Here is a 9,575-nt window from a genome sequence, read left to right as displayed (position 1 = left end):
CAATGAAAATCAGAAAATGATCATCTCTAAAAGGGGCAAGTCACTTTAGGTTTCCCTTTTTTGATCTAACGCTGGACCAAATGACCTGTTCCATTGCTGTAAATTCTGTGAAACAAAAACCATCTTCTGACAGGTCTGGGAAATTTACCACTACATATTAAATTATGTTACTCAATTAAAAAGCAAATTCAGGAGAAATAATTTTGTTTTCAAATAATAAAGAATATTTTGTCTAGTGCACAACGTATTGTCATGTATGAGAATAGAATGTGTATTTCTGAATAAATTCCCCTTTAATTTTTTTTATTGTTTCAACCTCACCCTAAGCACTATCCCACAGGTATTAATCACCATCTGTTATCCTGCTGACGTTGCCATCCTTCATATATGAACTTAAGATCGTGAAGGTCAGCAGAGCATATTCACCTGATAGCCATATACGATCTCAGAAAGGGAATGTTGCCCAGAAATTAGCACCAAAATGTATTGTATCTTCCAAAGCCGTTAAGTAGAAAATTGGAAATCATTGTGTTTTCAGTGCTCACATGTCAGTTCCAGTTATGAAGCAACCGTATCCACACAAACAGTAGACAGTAATCTCATAATATTACATTTGTATTAGTTGTCAGGTAATGCATTTGGGGAGGGCAAACAAGACAAGGGAATACACAATAAATGGTAGAATACTTAAGTGCAGAGGAACAGAGAAACCTTGAAGTGCATGTTCATAGGTCATTGAAGGTTACAGGGCATGTGCAGAAGATGATTAAGAAGGCATACAGGATACTTTCTAAAGGGAACAAGGGTCTGGTACATAACAGGGTCACTGTGGGACTGAGGACAGTGTTGCCCATACAGTGATGTAAGAGATCACGTGACCCACACCCAGGGTCAGTCTAGTGTTGGACAGAGCTGTGTGTACCAGCAAGCATGGAGACAGCTCCTATCTTATACCCTTTACTGTGTATTTGTAAATAATTCTAAGAGTCAATAAAGACTGACAGTTAACCTACATATGACTATGAAGACTTCTTCAGACCGACTGAACTGTAACCAACACCCTACAATATGATGGCAGCTTGTGCAAAAACCTAAAACCTAGCAGAAAATGTGGAGAAAAACTAAAATGCTGCAAGACTGAGAAAAAATTTAACAAAGCATTCTGACCTGAAAAGAATCACAGAATCTCACAGTGCAGAAGAGGCCCTTCGGCCCATCGAGTCTGCACCGACACGTGAGAAACACCTACCTAATCCCATTTACCAGCACTTGGCCCATAGCCTTGAATGTTATGACGTGCCAAGCGCTCACCCAAGTACTTTTTAAAGGATGTGAGGCAACCCGCCTCCACCACCCTCCCAGGCAGTGCATTCCAGACCGTCACCACCCTCTGGGTAAAAAACGTTTTTCTCACATCCCCCTAAACCTACTGCCACTCACCTTGAACTTATGTCCCCTTGTGACTGACCCTTCAACTAAGGGGAACAGCTGCTCCCTATCCACCCTGTCCATGCCCCTCATAATCTTGTACACCTCGATCAGGTCGCCCCTCAGTCTTCTCTGCTCCAACAAAAACAACCCAAGGCTATCCAACCTCTCTTCATAACTTAAATGTTTCATCCCAGGCAACATCCTGGTGAATCTCCTCTGCACCCCCTCTAGTGCAGTCACATCCTTCCTATAATGTGGCGACCAGAATTGCACACAGCACTCCAGCTGTGGCCTCATCAAGGTTCTATACAACTCCAACATGACCTTCCTACTTTTGTAATCTATGCCTCGGTTGATAAAGGCAAGTGTCCCATATGCCTTTTTCACCACCCCACTAACATGCCCCTCCGCCTTCAGGGATCTATGGACGCACACGCCAAGGTCCCTTTGTTCCTCAGAACTTCCTAGTGTCATGTTAATCATTGAATACTTCCTTGTCAAATTACTCCTTCCAAAGTGTATCACCTCACACTTTTCAGGGTTAAATTCCATCTGCCACTTATCTGCCCATTTGACCATCCCGTCTATATCTTCCTATTGCCCAAGACACTCAACCTCACTATTAACCACCCGGCCAATCTTTATGTCATCCGCAAACTTACTAATCCTACCCGCCACATAGTCATCTATGTCGTTTATATAAATGACAAATAATAGGTTACCCTGTGGTATGCCACTGGACACTGGCTTCCAGTCACTAAAGCTGCCTTCTGTCATCACCCTCAGTCTCCTACAACTAAGCCAATTTTGAATCCACCTTATCACATTACCCTGTATCCCATGTGCATTTGCCTTCTTTGTAAGTCTCCCATGTAGGACCTTGTCAAAGACTTTGCTGAAATCCATATAAACTACATCATCTGCATTACCCTCATTTACACACCTGGTCACCTTCTCAAAAAATTCAACCAAATTTGTTAGGGCTGACCTCCCTCTGACAAAGCCATGCTGACTATCCCTGATAGAACCTTGCATCTCCAAGTGGAGATAGATTTTCTCCTTCAGAATTTTCTCCAATAGTCTCCCTACCACTGATGTGAGACTCACTGGCCTGTAGTTCCCTGGCTTATCTCTACAACCCTTCTTAAATAGCAGAACCGCATTAGCTGTTCTCCAGTCCTCTGGCACCTCCCCTGTGGCCAGAGAGGAATTAAAAATTTGGGTCAGGACCCCTGCAATCTCCTCAGCAGTCTAGGACACAAATCATCCAGACCTGGAGATTTGTCCACTTTTAAGCCTGCCAACACATCCAATATCTTGTCACTCCCTATATCAATTTGCTTAAGAACCTCACAGTCTCTCTACCCGAGATCGATACCTTCATCCTCACTCTCTTGGGTGAAGACGGATGTGAAGTATTCAGTCAACACTCTAGTGATGTCCTCTGGCTCCACCCATAGATTTCCCTTTTGGGCCCTACTCTTTCCCTGGTTATCCTCTTCCCATTGATATACTAATAGAATATCTTGGGATTTTCCCTACTTTTACCAGCCAGAGCTGAAATGCACAGAAGACCCAAAGATCATCCACGAGGTCGAGATTGCCAGCCTGGAAGACACAACATGCTTCTTGGGTGAGGTCAAAGATCTTATTTTCTCATTTTGGGATGTGGACATTTCAGTCAATAGCCATTTACCAAATTTTAAATCAGACACAGGAGCCTGCGTAATAGTCCTGTTGTACTAAGAACCATGGCTAAAAGACCTCTGGCTTCAAACAACAGACACAGCACTCTACGGACCTGGAGGAATCTGACTTCCAGTCATAGGCATGATTCTGGAACCACCAATGTCTGGCAGCAAACAAATCTTCGAGCTGATGTACATCATCCATGACCAGCCTTTCTATCGCTTGAGCAGAGATACCTAGATCTCTTTAAAACAGCAGAAGCTGTAAAGACAACCACTGTCGTTAATCATACAGAACTGCAAGTTCCTGAGTACTCAGAGTATCCTAACTGGGACTTCAGCTCTGAACTGTCTTCTCTCTTTGCGGAGCAGGTTTATCCATTCTCGTTACAAGTGCCGGAAAACCTTCAATGGTCAGACCAGCCAACCACCCAGGAGGTAACCACGATACCTCCATTGGAGGATGTGAAAAAGAGCAGTCAGTAGTCTGATGAGCCTCAACCTCCAGCTCCGACGATGGTACAGCAGGTCAACACTGCAACCAATGAACATACACCTCAACTCCCAGCCAGCATGCCAAAGCCACAAAAGATGCTGGAACCTGGTGTCAGCCGTCTATTGCTGACAGCGAAACACAGAGGTGAGTATACCACTAAATCTCATTCTAGTCATAGGAATGCTCATCCTCCACCACAGAGGACATCGCCATGACCCACACGACAATGGACGAAGCAAAAGAAATGACATGGTGACAAATACAATGTCTATTCACCTAGCAAGAAAAAAGTTAGGGTAGCAACCACCGACTAGTGCAACAGCCGAACCAACCAAGTGCAATTCCTTATGAAAGAATGGAAGAAAAGGGTGAAAACATATCGGATGCCAGATCAGCTTCCAAACGTACAGGAAGAATCAGCAGCGACAGAGCCTACCATTCCTCCGAAGTAGCGTGAACAAGATATCGAAGGGTTATAAGGCCTCCAGACTGCCTGAACCTTTGAATTCAAGGACTTGAAGGGGGGAGATGGGATGGTGATAACGTAGTAATGACACTGTAAATATCTGATAGTAATAACATTTTACGACATAAAGTAAACTATAATCACTTAACTTACATTGGCTAAAGACTTGAGGGAAGGTGTAGTATAAGAGTCTGGCACATATAGGGTTAATATGGAACTGAGTACAGTACTGCCCACACAGTGATGTAAGGGAGCACATGACCCACACCCATGGTTAGTCTAATGTTGGACAGAGCTGTGTGTACCAGCAAGCATGGAGACAGCTCCTAGCTTGTACCCTTTACTGTATATTTGTAAATAGTTCTAAGAGTCAATAAAGATTTACAATTAATCTACATATGACTATGAAGACTTCTTTAGACCTACTGAATTGTAACCAACACTTACAAAAAGCCCTACCAAAACTAAAACTCTCTCCACTGATTGGAGTCACATCTATCAAAAAGGAAGATGAGTGTGATTGTTGGAGGCCAATCATCTCAGCCCAGAACATTTCTGCAGGGGTTCCTCAGCGTAGTGTCCCAGACCCAAACATCTTCAGCTGCTTCATCATTGACCTTCCATCCATCAAAAGGGCATAAGTGGGGATGTTTGCTGATGATTGCACAATGTTCAGCACCATTCGCCATTCCTCAGATACTGAAGCAGTCCGTTCCCAGATGCGGCAAGGCTTGGACAACATTCTGGCTTGGGCTCGCAAATAACATTCGTGCCACACAAATGCCAGGGAATGACGATCTCCAACAAGAAAAAGTCTAACTATCTCCCCTTGCCATTTAACAGCATTACCATTGCTGAATGCCCCACCATCAACATCCTGGGGTTACCATTGACCAGAAACTTTATTGGTCTAGCCGTATAAATACTGTAGTTACAGCAGGTTAAAGGCTGGGAATTCTTTGGTGAGTAACTCACTTCCTGACTCCCCAAAACCTGTCCACCATCTAAAATGCACAGGTCAGGAGAATGATGGAATACTCTCCACTTCAAAAACAGAATTACCTGGAAAAACTCAGCAGGTCTGGCAGCATCAGCGGAGAAGAAAAGAGTTGACGTTTCGAGTCCTCATGACCCTTCAGCAGAACTGAGTAAAGTTAGGAGAGGGGTGAAATATAAGCTGGTTTAAGGTGGTGGTGGTGGTGGGGGTGGGGGGGGGGGGGGGGGGGGTGGAGAGAAGTTGGGGGCGGGGTGGTTGTAGGGACAAGCAAGCAGTGATAGGAGCAGATAATCAAAAGATGTCACAGACAAAAGGAACAAAGAGGTGTTGAAGGTGGTGATATTATCTAAGAAAATGTGCTAATTAAGAATGGATGGCAGGACACTCAAGGTACAGCTCTAGTGGGGGTGGGGTGGAAAGACTGACAGGGTATTACAGTTATAGATTTAAAAATAATGGAAATAGGTGGGAAAAGAAAAATCTATATAAGTTATTGGAATAAACAAAAGGGAGGGGGAACAAACGGAAAGGGGTTGGGGGAGGGAGTTTAAGATCTAAAGTTGTTGAATTCAATATTCAGCCCGGAAGGCTGTAAAGTGCCTAGTCGGAAGATGAGGTGCTGTTCCTCCAGTTTGCGTTGGGCTTCACTGGAACAATGCAGCAAGCCAAGGACAGACATGTGGGCAAGAGAGCAGGGTGGAGTGTTAAAATGGCAAGCGACAGGGAGGTTTGGGTCTTTCTTGCGGACAGACGACAGGTGTTCTGCAAAGCGGTCGCCCAGTTTGCGTTTGGCCCACTTGTCTGGATGAGTGCAGCTACAACAACACTCAAGAAGCTTGACATCATCCAGGACAAGGCAGCCCACTTGATTGACAATCTATCCACCACCTTAAAAAAAATTCACTCCCTCTACCACTGACACACAGTGGCAGCAGCGTGTACCATCTACAAAATGCACTGCAGCAACTCACCAAGCCTCCTTCAACAGCGCCTTCTAAATCCAAAACCTCTACCACCTAGAAGGACATGGGCAGCAGACCTTTGGGAACACCATTGCCTGGAGATACCCTCTCAAGCCACAAACCATTCTGATTTGGGAACTATATTCCCATACCTTCACTGTTGCTAGGTCAAAAACCTGGAACTCCCTCCCTGTTCACATTGTGGTTGTACCTACGCCACATGGACTGCAAGGGTTCAAGAAGGCATCTTTTCAAAAGCAATTAAGGATGGACAACAAAGTGCTGGCTCAGACAGCAACACTCACATCCCGTGAGCAAATAAAAATAATTAACTGTGCCAGAGAATATAAAAGCAGGGAGGTTATGCTAGAATTGTATTAAACATGAGTTAGGCCACAGTTAGAGTATAGCATGCAGCACTGGTGACTGCATTACAGGAAGGATGTGATTGCATCAGAGGGGGTACAGCGGAGATTTATAGGATGCTGTTAGGACTGGAGAATTTTAGCTTTGAGGAAAGATTAGATAGGCTGCGACTGTTTCCTTTGGAATAGAGGAGGTTGAAGGGAGGTTTAAGTAATGTGTGTATAATTATGAAGAACATAGATAGGAAGAACCTATTTCCCTTAGCAGAGACGTCAACAACCAGGGGACACAGATTTAAGGTAATTGGTAGAAGGAGTTGAGATATTTTTTCACCCAGAAGGTTAAGGGAGTCTGTAGCTCACTGCCTGAAAGTATTGTTGAGGCAGAAACCCTCACTGTAGTTGAAAAGCACTTCGTAATGCACTCTAAGTGCCATTACCTACAGGGCTACAGTCCAAGAGCTAGAAAGTGGGATTGAGATGGAAAGCTCTCTCAGATGACACATACAAGATGGGCTGAATGGCCTTCTTCTGTGCCATAAATTTCTATGATTTAATTCCCATGGAAAAGTTGCCTCAATAATTTTTCCGACAGTTTATTTGGTCACATCATTTTTCTCAATAGTACATATTCAAAAGGAATGAATAGAGAATTAGATTAACATTAACTGGATAATTATTGAGCATCTTAAAAGCTGAAGAAAATCCCAAATGATTTTTAAAAAAAAAACTAGTTGATCTTGGGAGGTCTGGTTTATGCTGGTAAGGCGACATTTACTGTCCAGTCGTAGTAGCTTGGAGAAGCTGTTGGCAGGCTACTCCATGAACCCATGCAGCCATGAGGTAATAGTGCTTCTAAAATGGAGTTATGTGAGAATTCCAGCATTTTGACCTGATGATGATCAAGGAAAAGTGTCAGCACATGGCTTGGAGTTTGCGACCGGAAGGGACATTAGAGGTAATTGTGTTCCCGTTATGTTTCCATCATGCTATGATGAAGATAAAAGCAAAAAACTGCGGATGCTGGAAATCCAAAACAAAAATAAAAATACCTGGAAAAACTCAGCAGGTCTGACAGCATCTGCGGAGAGGAATACAGTTAACGTTTCGAGTCCGTATGACTCTTCAACAGAACTAAGGAAAAATAGAAAAGAGGTGAAATATAAGCTGGTTTAAGGGGGGTGGGACAAGTAAAGCTGGTTAGAGGGCCAGTGATAGGTGGAGATAGCCAAAAGATGTCATAGACAAAAGGCCAAAGAGGTGTTGAAGGTGGTGATATTATCTAAGGAATGTGATAATAGGTGACATTAAGGGTAGAAAGCAGGACGAGCAAGGTACAGATAGCCCTAGTGGGGATGGGGTGGGGGGAAGGGATCGAAATAGGCTAAAAGGTAGAGATAAAACAATGCATGGAAATACATTTAAAAATAATGGAAATAGGTGGGAAAAGAAAAGTCTATATAAATTATTGGAAAAAAGGGGGATCGGAAAGGGGGTGGGGATGGAGGAGAGAGTTCATGATCTAAAATTGTTGAACTCAATATTCAGTCCAGAAGGCTATAAAGTGCCTAGTCGGAAGATGAGGTGCTGTTCCTCCAGTTTGCGTTGAGCTTCACTGGAACAATGCAGCAGGCCAAGGATGGACATGTGGGCATGAGAGCAGGGTGGAGTGTTGAAATGGCAAGCGACAGGGAGGTCTGGGTCGTGCTTGCGGACAGACTGAAGGTGTTCCGCAAAGCAGTCACCCAGTCCGCGTTTGGTTTCTCCAATGTAGAGGAAACCGCATTGGGAGCAATGAATGCAGTAGACTAAACTGAGGGAAGTGCAAGTGAAATGCTGCTTCACTTGAAAGGAGTGTTTGGGCCCTTGGATGGTGAGGAGAGGAGAAGTAAAGGGGCAGGTGTTGCACCTTCTGCGGTTGCATGGGAAGGTGCCTTGGGAGGGGATTGAGGTGTAGGGGGTGATGGAGGAGTGGACCAGGGTGTCCCGGAGGGAACGATCCCTGCGGAATGCCGCCGGGGGGCTGAAGGGAAGATGTGTTTGGTGGTGGCATCATGCTGGAGTTGGCGGAAATGGCGGAGGATGATCCTTTGAATGCGGAGGCTGGTGGGGTGATAAGTGAGGACAAGGGGGACCCTATCACGGTTCTGGGAGGGAGAGGAAGGTGTGAGGGCGGTTGCGTGGGAGATGGGCCGGACACGGTTGAGGGCCCTGTCAACCACCGTGGGTGGAAAACCTCGGTTAAGGAAGAAGGAAGACATGTCAGAGGAACTGTTTTTGAAAGTGGCATCATCAGAACAGATGCGACGGAGGCGAAGGAACTGAGAGAATGGGATGGACTCCTTAAAGGAAGCGGGGTGTGAGGAGCTGTGGTCGAGGTAACTGTAGGAGTCAGTAGGCTTGTAATGAATATTGGTGGACAGTCTATCACCAGAAATTGAGATAGAGAGGTCAAGGAAGGGAAGGGAAGTGTCAGCGATGGACCATGTGAGAATGATGAAGGGATGGAAATTGGAAGCAAAATTAATAAATTTTTCCAGGTCCAGATGAGAGCATGAAGCAGCACCGAAGCAATCATCGATGTACTGGAGAAAGAGTTGTGGGTGGGGGACGGAGTAGGACTGGAACAAGGAATGTTCCACATACCCCATAAAGAGACAGGCATGAAAGGGACCCATGCGGGTACCCATAGCCACACCTTTTATTTGAAGGAAGTGAGAGGAGTTTAAGGAGAAATTGTTCAGTGAGAGAACAAGTTCAGCCAAACGGAGGAGAGTAGTGGTGGATGGGGATTGCTCGGGCCTCTGTTCGAGGAAGAAGCGGAGAGCCATCAGACCAAGCCGGTGGGGGATGGAGATTTAGAGGGATTGGACGTCCATGGTGAAGAGGAGGCGGTTGGGGCCAGGGAACTGGAAATTGTTGATATGATGTAGGGTTTCAGAGGAATCACGGATGTAGGTGGGAAGGGACTGGACTATGGTGAAGTTTGGCTTCTATGGCAAAACAGAAAGAAATATTACAAATTATTTATCTAAATTGTATGTTGTAATATTTATAGGAATTCAATAAGCTTTAAAGGAATCAAGATGTGAATCCCAGTTATTTCTTAAATACAAAGAAAAAATTACAAAATTCAGCATTTTCACTAAAATCACATAAAAAATTACTTT

Source organism: Cetorhinus maximus, chromosome 11 (assembly GCF_964194155.1).
Source record: "Cetorhinus maximus chromosome 11, sCetMax3.hap1.1, whole genome shotgun sequence".
In the NCBI taxonomy this organism is placed as follows: Eukaryota; Metazoa; Chordata; class Chondrichthyes; order Lamniformes; family Cetorhinidae; genus Cetorhinus; species Cetorhinus maximus.
The sequence above is the reverse complement of the archived record's forward strand: the minus strand, read 5'-3'. Positions refer to the sequence as shown.